This window comes from Cyprinus carpio, unplaced genomic scaffold (genome assembly GCF_018340385.1).
Source record: "Cyprinus carpio isolate SPL01 unplaced genomic scaffold, ASM1834038v1 S000006787, whole genome shotgun sequence".
Lineage (NCBI taxonomy): Eukaryota > Metazoa > Chordata > Actinopteri > Cypriniformes > Cyprinidae > Cyprinus > Cyprinus carpio.
The window spans coordinates 3,015-12,091 of record NW_024879376.1 but is presented as its reverse complement, the minus strand read 5'-3'; the positions used below and the strand labels follow the sequence as shown (position 1 = coordinate 12,091).

The following is a 9,077-nucleotide window of genomic DNA, read 5'->3' as shown; positions in this document are numbered from 1 at the left end:
TTTAAAGCGCTATATAAATAAAGGTGACTTGACTTCCTCCACATTGTGACATTACACAATGGATTATGGAATAGTGTAACATTACTGTTGTAGCTTGGTTTTAATAAATTCAGTAAACCTCAAGGAAGGTTTTGAGGTCTGAAGTATAATACAATGACCTCTTATATGTCAAAAGAGCATAATTTGATTTTTCAGGTTATGATCCCCTTAAGCACCCATTCTGACCAGAGAGACTGGGGGAGTAGTCCAGACATTAAGTAAAGATCTGAAGTTAATTTCAGATTTTTCAAAAATACTTATTACAGAAACAAATCTTAAATAGGATCCTTATCCTATCTTGCAAAATCTTATTTTATTTCTAAATCTTAATCTGATCCACTGAATTTGGTAATCAACTTTCAGGTGTGAGCAAGCCAACAATCAACCAACAATGTGCAAGCAGCTGAAATTAAAATGAGCCAAGATTAGAGATTAAAATGGAGGAATCATCCTGCTTTCAGTTATGCAAAAATAAACATTTTGATAAGTTTTGAGAAGTTCTTGCACTACATTTTGTGGGAGCCTGAAGTTATTTATAAGTGTTTTGTCGTCAAAGTGCAGAACATAATTTGGGTGTTCAAAAAGTCTATCCACTATCAAGCTTCCCTGTTCTTTGTCTTGTATCATTAATAAATAATTCCATTCTCAGACAAGACTATTGTAATGTATATTTTACCACTTACGTTTTCAGCTAGGACACCACATCCTAAAGTTAAGTTTTTATTAGAGGATTTGTTTAATGAGGTTTAAATATTTGAGTCATATTGGAGTACAAATATGTAAGGCATATTGTTTGTCTAACAATCTAACAATTTTTCTTTTAATCTTTTTCATTAACATTATTTACATAAGAAATGCACGGATCCGTTACACGTAAATTTGATATTTTCTTTACTGTTTACGTTCACCCAAAACAACCGACTGCGCTTACAAGGATACTTGTCAAGACAACCATTGGTATTCACCTGCTGTCTGAGAAGGCTAAGGCTATCTGTTTGTGCACCTTACACGTGTGCGGGCGCGGCGTGCATAGAAATTATGGCGTTATTTCACTGACAAATGTCGAGAGCGCATTATTGTAGCGCGAAAGCACATTAATACAATGTGCGAGCGCGAATCGCCCCACAGGTTGAAAACCCCTGTCCTAGAAGGTGTTTCATCAACTAACCAGTTCAAAAGAATACATTTTCTTGCACAAAATGCTAGGAACTTGCAAACTGTATTTTTAGGCTTGTCTACAATAATGTCATAATATATATTCCAAGCAACAAATGTTTTGGACCCATGAGATGTTTTGTTAAAGTGATTTTATTTTTTAATTTTTTTAACCTAGCAATATAATAATGTTTATACAATGGTGGCGTTTTTATTTTATTAAGGGGAAAACAACAGCCTAGCATGTTCGGGCAAAACATTTAAACTGCAAAAACAACCCAAATTGGGTATTTAACAGCATTTTTTAGAGTTTACTAGAAACAAGTAGCTCAGAGAATTTAATTAATTATCTTTATTGGAATAAAACATATAATATAACTACTAGTTGTATTATTCTTGTGTAGTCACACCAAATAGTGTCAACTCAAGACTCAGAGCTCACACACACTCACCCCAAACAAGTGCCTGCACACAAAGAGGGCCAATAGCCAATCAGCATTCAACATGAAAATCAGCATACACGTGAGATGATAATATTACACTAGTCAGATGACTATTTCAGATCACTGAAACGGTGACCTGACACTTGTCTCTGTGACAGCTGTTGTGTATTTGTTAACATTGTTTATTTAACTACATTCCCCAGAATGCAGTGTTACGTTGTATCCGGAAGTGTTCCGGTAAAATGTTGATATATGACAGTCACGCAAAGTCAGTGCAAGTGTCATATTTGTCTAAATAAGCTGTTCATTCCTTTCTAAAGATACAATAACAGCGTACCCTGTAAACATAAAACAAACAACAACAAAAAAGTGTTTCAGAAGTTTTAATCAGAAAACTTGAAAACCTTTCAGTCATTTTGTGCATTCAGATTGGCTGACAGGTCTTTGAGGGTGGAGTTTTGAAGAATGGATGTGTGCTTTAAGGCATGGGGTATGATCTAATTCAGTCTATAGGAAGTTGGTAAATAGTTCAGATTGTCAACATCTTTTCTGTACACAGCTCTACACAACATTTTTTTCTCTCTATAAGACTCATGGGTTTTTAAACTTGTGTGAAATTATTTCAGACCACAGAAATGTTTAACACATTTGCTTTTTACTGTTTGTGCTGTTGTATTTGGGTTGGTGAGTTATAGACATTTGTGATTTATAGTTTCAAGTTATTTGTGTGGAACTTAAGTTCGAGCTTTATAAAAACTTGATTAAACCTAACATTTTATGTGTGTGACTGAGAAAGTGCTTCTGTTTGTTCTGCAGGTGTGTTTGGTGATTCAGATGAAGTGAAGTCAGTGTCAGGGACGGAGGGAGATTCAGTCACTCTTAACTCTGATCTTGCTAAAATACAGACAGGTCAAATGATAACGTGGACATTTGGACCTAACGGGCCTCTTATAGCTGAAACCGATGGAGTGATCCATGTGATCCATGATGGGCCTGATGGGAGATTCAGAGACAGACTGAAGCTGAACAATCAGACTGGATCTCTGACCATCACAAACACCAGAACCACAGACTCTGGACTTGTACAACAAGCAGACACACGCAGCAGAACCGAGACCAAATACAGATTCAATGTTACTGTCTATGGTGAGTAGAGAATTACAGTTCACCCTATTATCTTACAGATTTGGCATATTTATTGTCATAATGACTATAGATGATTCAACTTTACTGTCAAGTTGTTGTACAAGTTATATATTTCTTATGAAATATACAGACAGTTTTTAAAAATGTTTTTTGAAACAAAACTTAAAATAGATAGTTCTGTTCTTGATTAGGATTATTGCTCACTCATTCTAAACTGCCGTCAGGGTGAAGCAACCTGAAGTGTTAGAGCAGCATTCTTAATTTTCCCTACTGGCAGAGGGCATAACTGGCTGACAGCCAAACTATTGACCTAAAATCACCCACGCAGGATTAGTTTTTGACCAAAAAACAAATATATATTTCTTTATTAATGCAGTAAATATTAAACATGAACATCTAGTATTTGTAGCAGAAATTGATTTAAATATGCAATAAATACAAGTTTATGAGGATGTTAAAAATTGCCAATCTGATGGATTAATTTTTTATGACGTCATGAGCAATCCAGTTTTCAAGTGGTCAAGCCATGTTCAAAGCCACTGTAAATTACTCTAGAACCATGCACCCGTGACCTCATTACATCAGTATTACTGATCCATTGCATCTGTATGTTGCTTGCCAACCATTCTTATAAACATTACTGAAGAAGCACATTGCTTGGTTTTATTATTTCATTTGTGTTGCAGAGTGTTTATTTTATGAAACTTTGCCAGGCAAATGGAATAACTGTTTTATAAAAATGTAAGGTCCACCCAAATGGCCCAACAAAGGCATCCAATGGTGGCTGAAGGTTTCCTGTGTGTTCAGTCTCTTTTTGATGCGCAAAGTATTTTTATTTAAATTAAACTCTAATTTGACTCTATTTTACTATGACCTTGAATAGAGTGGTGCAGGTATGATGTCAGAACCTGGAAGACTAATTCACAACTTGTTTCTTTAAGATTTTCCTATGGGGTTTTATTGTGGGTTTTTTCAATTTATGAGTAAAATAAGCCTGTGGTAAACATAACTTGACCATACTTCTACAATGTAAACTGCACATATCAAAAACGTGAATTTTGAAGCTGTTATGTTTATTTTTGAAAACATATGTTTCTTATAAGTAATTAGATAAAACAGATCGGGGTGAGAGTGTGCAGTTTTTGGTTGAAGTGTTTGTTTAGGTTGAACTATTTAGGTTGAAATGTCAACTGATCGTTGGTCATTTGTATAGTAATACTTCTAGACATTTGCTTATCCTATTAAACTCTTATTTATTTATTGTACTCATCAAAAAAGAAAGAAAAAGAAATACAGAACAAGTGCCAACACAGAACAAGTGCCAAGTGCCTAATGTTGCTTATAGCCTCACGCCGGCCGTTAGCAGACCTCACGGTCATATACTTGCCAGTCAATAATAATACATTTTATTTAGTATAGCGCCTTTAAAAGGGTGCTTTCTCAAAGTGCTTTACAACACAAGCAAACAGAACAATCCAGATTAGAACACAAAAATACAGAATGTAAGAATCTATAGTCTGCCCTGACCCAGATTCCACTCCACAATAGATGTTTGGTCATGCTCATTTCACAAAATGGCTTAATTATTATAGAGAAGAAGAAAGTCAACAGTTGTGTTGTTTGTAGACCATTTGGGATGATCACGTCCTGAGCAAATGGTGACCAACTGAAGAATGGGAGCAGGTGTGGGACTCCGAGAACCACCTCAGAAAAAGGGGGGTCAGAACTTAATTAACATACAGACCACAACTGTAATAACTGAGCAAATTCATTTACATTAAGGGTAGTAAACTGTAACTGTATAAAAGGTTTGAGCTTATGATGGTCTGGGTTCACTCCGTTGAACCCAAGGTACTACATGTAATTTGTCACTGCTATGCTGCAATAAACATCTTCATCAAGATATTCAACGTCCTCGTCAATTTTTCTTAAAAGAATGACAATCAGTTAAAAGCAAGTCAGAAACAGAAAGTTTTAAGATGAGATTTAAAAATACTTAACAAACTCCATCTTGCACACAGCCTTATCCACATGGCTTTCAAGTACATTCAACCACGGATGAGCTTGGATGAATGAGTTTGTCACCTGCACAGTAAAATTTTCTGTCTGGACATTCACCTTGTGCAATCACTGTTTTATGTACACCCAGTGGTGATCAGTAACGGAGTAGCTTTACTTCGTTACTGTACTTAAGTAAATTTTTCAAGTATCTGTACTTTACTGGAGTAGTTTTATTTTGATTAACTTTTACTTTTACTTCACTAGATTACAAATCATAAGATCGTACTTTTTACTTCACTACATTTCATAAAACATATAGTTATTCCTTATAATATATCATGTGGTCTGACACTCAGAAGCGGTGTCTGATTCAAGAACAAACTGATTCTATTCAATGAACCTTTTAATTCGGTTCTTACATCGCACCAAACGATTCATTCGCGAATTAGAATGATCCGATTGCAGCTGTTCTCGAGTCGACAACTCACTGATTCAAATGCATCGTTTAGTGTGAGTCTCCAGTGAACTGAATTCACAAGTAAGAACCAGGGGATCTTGTGAGTGCGCGCGCGACTGATGCTGTTAAAAGTAAATTACTAATGTCGATTTTAGGATTAATTATTGTAACTGAAAACCATATTTAGGTTAAAACTGTCAGTTGTTTGTGAACTACAGTAGGTTGGCCATCCAAAACGTTGCTTCTACCGCCGCTCGTACCGCCGCCGCGGCGTCTGCAAAGTGCATTTGCAGCTTTTGACCGCTGAGTGGCGCTTTAATCACAAGTTTTCAAACAAGCGCATCAAAGCACATTTTCGCAAATAGACTTCAGCTTTGCCTCAACGATGTGTTACATTTGACGGCTGCAGTCAGGGAAAATGAAAGAAAAAGACTGTAGTTTAAATATTTAATATTCACAGATGAAAGTTTGGTACTTTTGAAGTTATGTGCATTTCTTAGAACGAACTCAAGCAGGATAAATGTCAAGCCCGTGCCTGAGCCTGTGCTTATATTTTCTCTAAGCTACACAGTATTACACCATATTTTAGATTTGACACATTTAATAGGTGTGCAGTATTATTTATATAATATGAATTATGTGTTATATTATTCAAAAGAAATTGTGGTTTACATTCCATCGGAGCATTAAAAGTGGTAGCCTATTTTAGTGAGCTAGGCTACATGGATTAATATGCAAAATGTCAATATTCTCATATATTAGGCCTATATTTTAATTTATATTTTAAAATTCCTTTAAATGTTTAGCTTGCTAAGTTACTGCATTTTTCTACAATTGATTATGCTGTGCAGTGTTGCCGTATTGGGCGGGTTTCTTTTTTTTTTTGTCCCCACCACTTTTCAACACAAACTGACGCCCCTGTTTGTAGGCCTGCTGCATTTAAAAAAAAAAAAAAAAAAGGCGCACTTTGACAGGAAGTGCTTTTCAATTAAAATTTGCCTGATTACATTAATTTGAATTCACTCAATATTCTCTCCATTTGGGATTAGATAAATATAATGCTTAAGTTTTATTTAACTACAATGGGTAGATTTTATTCCAACCATTTTTATTTGAAATTTAATTAAATATTTGCCTCAAAATCAAAAACACAATTATATTGAATACATTTTAACCAAAAACATTAATTCAAATCTACATGACCACAGAATCATGCACGTGACAGTTAAAACATTAAGATTATTTTAACTTAATTAAAATGGTAAAACAATGAGTAATTATCAAGCTTTCACAACGAACGTGCTACAGTTTATTGTGCTGTCACTAAGTCAACACAAGCTTACCAGTCATGCAACAGATTCGTAAATTGAATCAGAGGCTAATATATGATGGCTATATGCATTCAAGACTATTTAGCAAATCACGAACACTTCGGCTGCGTTAACTTTCCAATCAAATGCATCACAATTGTTTTTAATGTTGAACAAATAAGAATTGATTCACATCTTCGCTGGTCCTCTAATTCGGTAGGCATGTGTAACCTACACAAGGTAGCCTATACGTGAGTTGAGTGACCATGCATGGTCCTCTCCAATAACGTACCCATATAGCACACAAAGTTGTGAAAAAATTATATCCCAATATATAATTTCATGATGATAAATTTCCCAGGATTCTGCAATGTCTATTTTTTAAAACAATATTTGTGTTAAGTCTCTGCATTGTTCTAAAGACGGCTCTAGTTCTCAACTGAATGTGAGGGAGAAGCATCACTAAATTTGGCCAAAGAATTTTTTTTCTATATTAATTTGTGCATTTTCAAATGTTTGTTAAAAGTTCAAAAATTAATTAACAAAAATCTGAAAAAAAAGTCAATATTTTACTTTTTCGGGAAGCATTTTGTGTGTACGGTTCTAATTTCAATTTTGTTTTTTTTTAGCGTAGCATTTAAAAATACAATAACCGTTAAAAGTACATGGACTGTAGGGCTGTTCGATTCTGAAATTTTTGGTCTGATTCCGATTCCCGGAATCGATTCCTCACTGTTGTTTTCCTTTCTTCTTTCCATTCTTTTTTTTTTTTTTTCTTTTTTCTTTTTTTTTTTTTTTTTTTTAGATTGGAGGAACCTAATTTCGCCATGACTGCTGAAAAAAAGGTTGTAGAAAAAAGGTACCCACTGGCAGATGAGCCATGATCACCTTTTTACATGTTCTACATTTCATGTATTTATGTCACATATATTCTACATTAAAAATACATTTAGAATGAACAATAACTGATGTACAAAGAGTAAAAAATAAAAAAACAAATGCAGAACTCTTTTTCCGAATTGTGTAGATGACCACTATTTTTTTTTTCATCTCCTCTGACAAATTTTCAGTCAAATTGATTCCAGTTGATTTGTTTTATTTCATTAAGTAGTAATTTAAAGCTTTCTATACATATATTAATAATGTCTATGAGGCATTTATTCACTGAGTTTCGGTTCATTTTTGTGAAGCGCTCCTGTTCAAGACGAGATGGCAGAAAGTGCATCATGTTTGTTTTCTTTACTTTATAAAAGCACAACGTTTTGTTGATATTGTGAGTGCACACAAACAAAATAGACCCTTTACAGTTAAGAATGGTGTATTACTCGAGTCTTATACCTTTATGAGCAAAAATGATGGCGTATCCACTGAAAACAATGCAAGTGATTGCGCTGGCGGCTCCATGTCCTGCAAAGCGTGCTTTAGCTCGCACTCTCTGCGCAAACTATTGGATACAGCATACATTTATCTAGGTTTAACCTTTAAACATTGTTATATGCTTGAACTGTTTTATTTCTATAGATTTTATTTTAGGCAAGTCGTGATGATTTGAGAAGGCTAAAAACTGAACCATTTTAATAGCTGAAACGGTAGTATAAGCTGTTTTGGGAGAAGGGGAAAAGTACGCTTCATGTGAAAATTGCCAGGCCAATTCAGCCAGCAGTGACTCAGTACACCACATTTTTATTTGCAGGTTTATTAAAATATACAACAAATTTCCATTATTCAGTTAACTTGCTAAACAAGTTGCAACAAGTTAAAAATCATGATGAGGAGTCGCGGCTCGCGAGGATGGAGCTTAAATGTCATAGAAATTAATTTAGCCCAAAACGTAGGCTACTTATTCTATCCACTAAAATAACAAGATAATACAAATAAAATTTGAAAATATAAATTATTTAATTTTTATATTTTATTCATAGCTCATTCAAAATCATGATTGGCTCTTGTCTGGCACCCCCTAAACTTCACCTATGCACAAGCCCTAACCTGTCTAATTTCTAGTAACTTCAGATCATCTTAATTATCAATGAAATTTACAAAATATACTACATTAACACCTTTGTTTTTACTTTGAGAAATGGTCACATTCCCTTCACTCAAGCCTCCTCCTCCTTCAAGTGAACACCTGTTTTCACACACTGCCTCTCAGTGGTGTAAGCCCAAAATACATTTTTACGTCATAGTGGTTACCAACCACGGTTTCTGGACCCCTTTTGTACGTTTCCTTTGTCAGAAAACACACATTTCAATTCTTTGAGTCATTGGGAACAACTAATTAGACAATGGCTTAGTTGTTCAGGATTTTCAGTAGCATACCAGTATTGACCTCATCAGTGAGTGATGAGACAAACTGACTGAAGGTGCAATGAACACTTTCTTCTGACTCATTATTCTTATTCTTCTCTCATATGTCCAGCTCCTGTGACTGTTCCTGTAATCAGCAGTACCTCTTCATCAGCAGCAGCAGTTGTGCCAAAATGTGAACATCTTAACATCACTGAACTCTGTCAGACACATGCAGGT

General features: G+C 34.8%; 1 long non-coding RNA gene across 1 annotated transcript; it reads left to right on the top strand.

The window, feature by feature from the left end:
- The first annotated feature begins 2,147 nt into the window (after positions 1-2,147).
- LOC122144860 lies at positions 2,148-2,643 on the top strand. The gene is made up of 2 exons (XR_006159879.1): positions 2,148-2,321; positions 2,454-2,643. It is a non-coding gene; the product is annotated as an uncharacterized LOC122144860 (long non-coding RNA).
- The last annotated feature ends 6,434 nt before the right edge of the window (positions 2,644-9,077 follow it).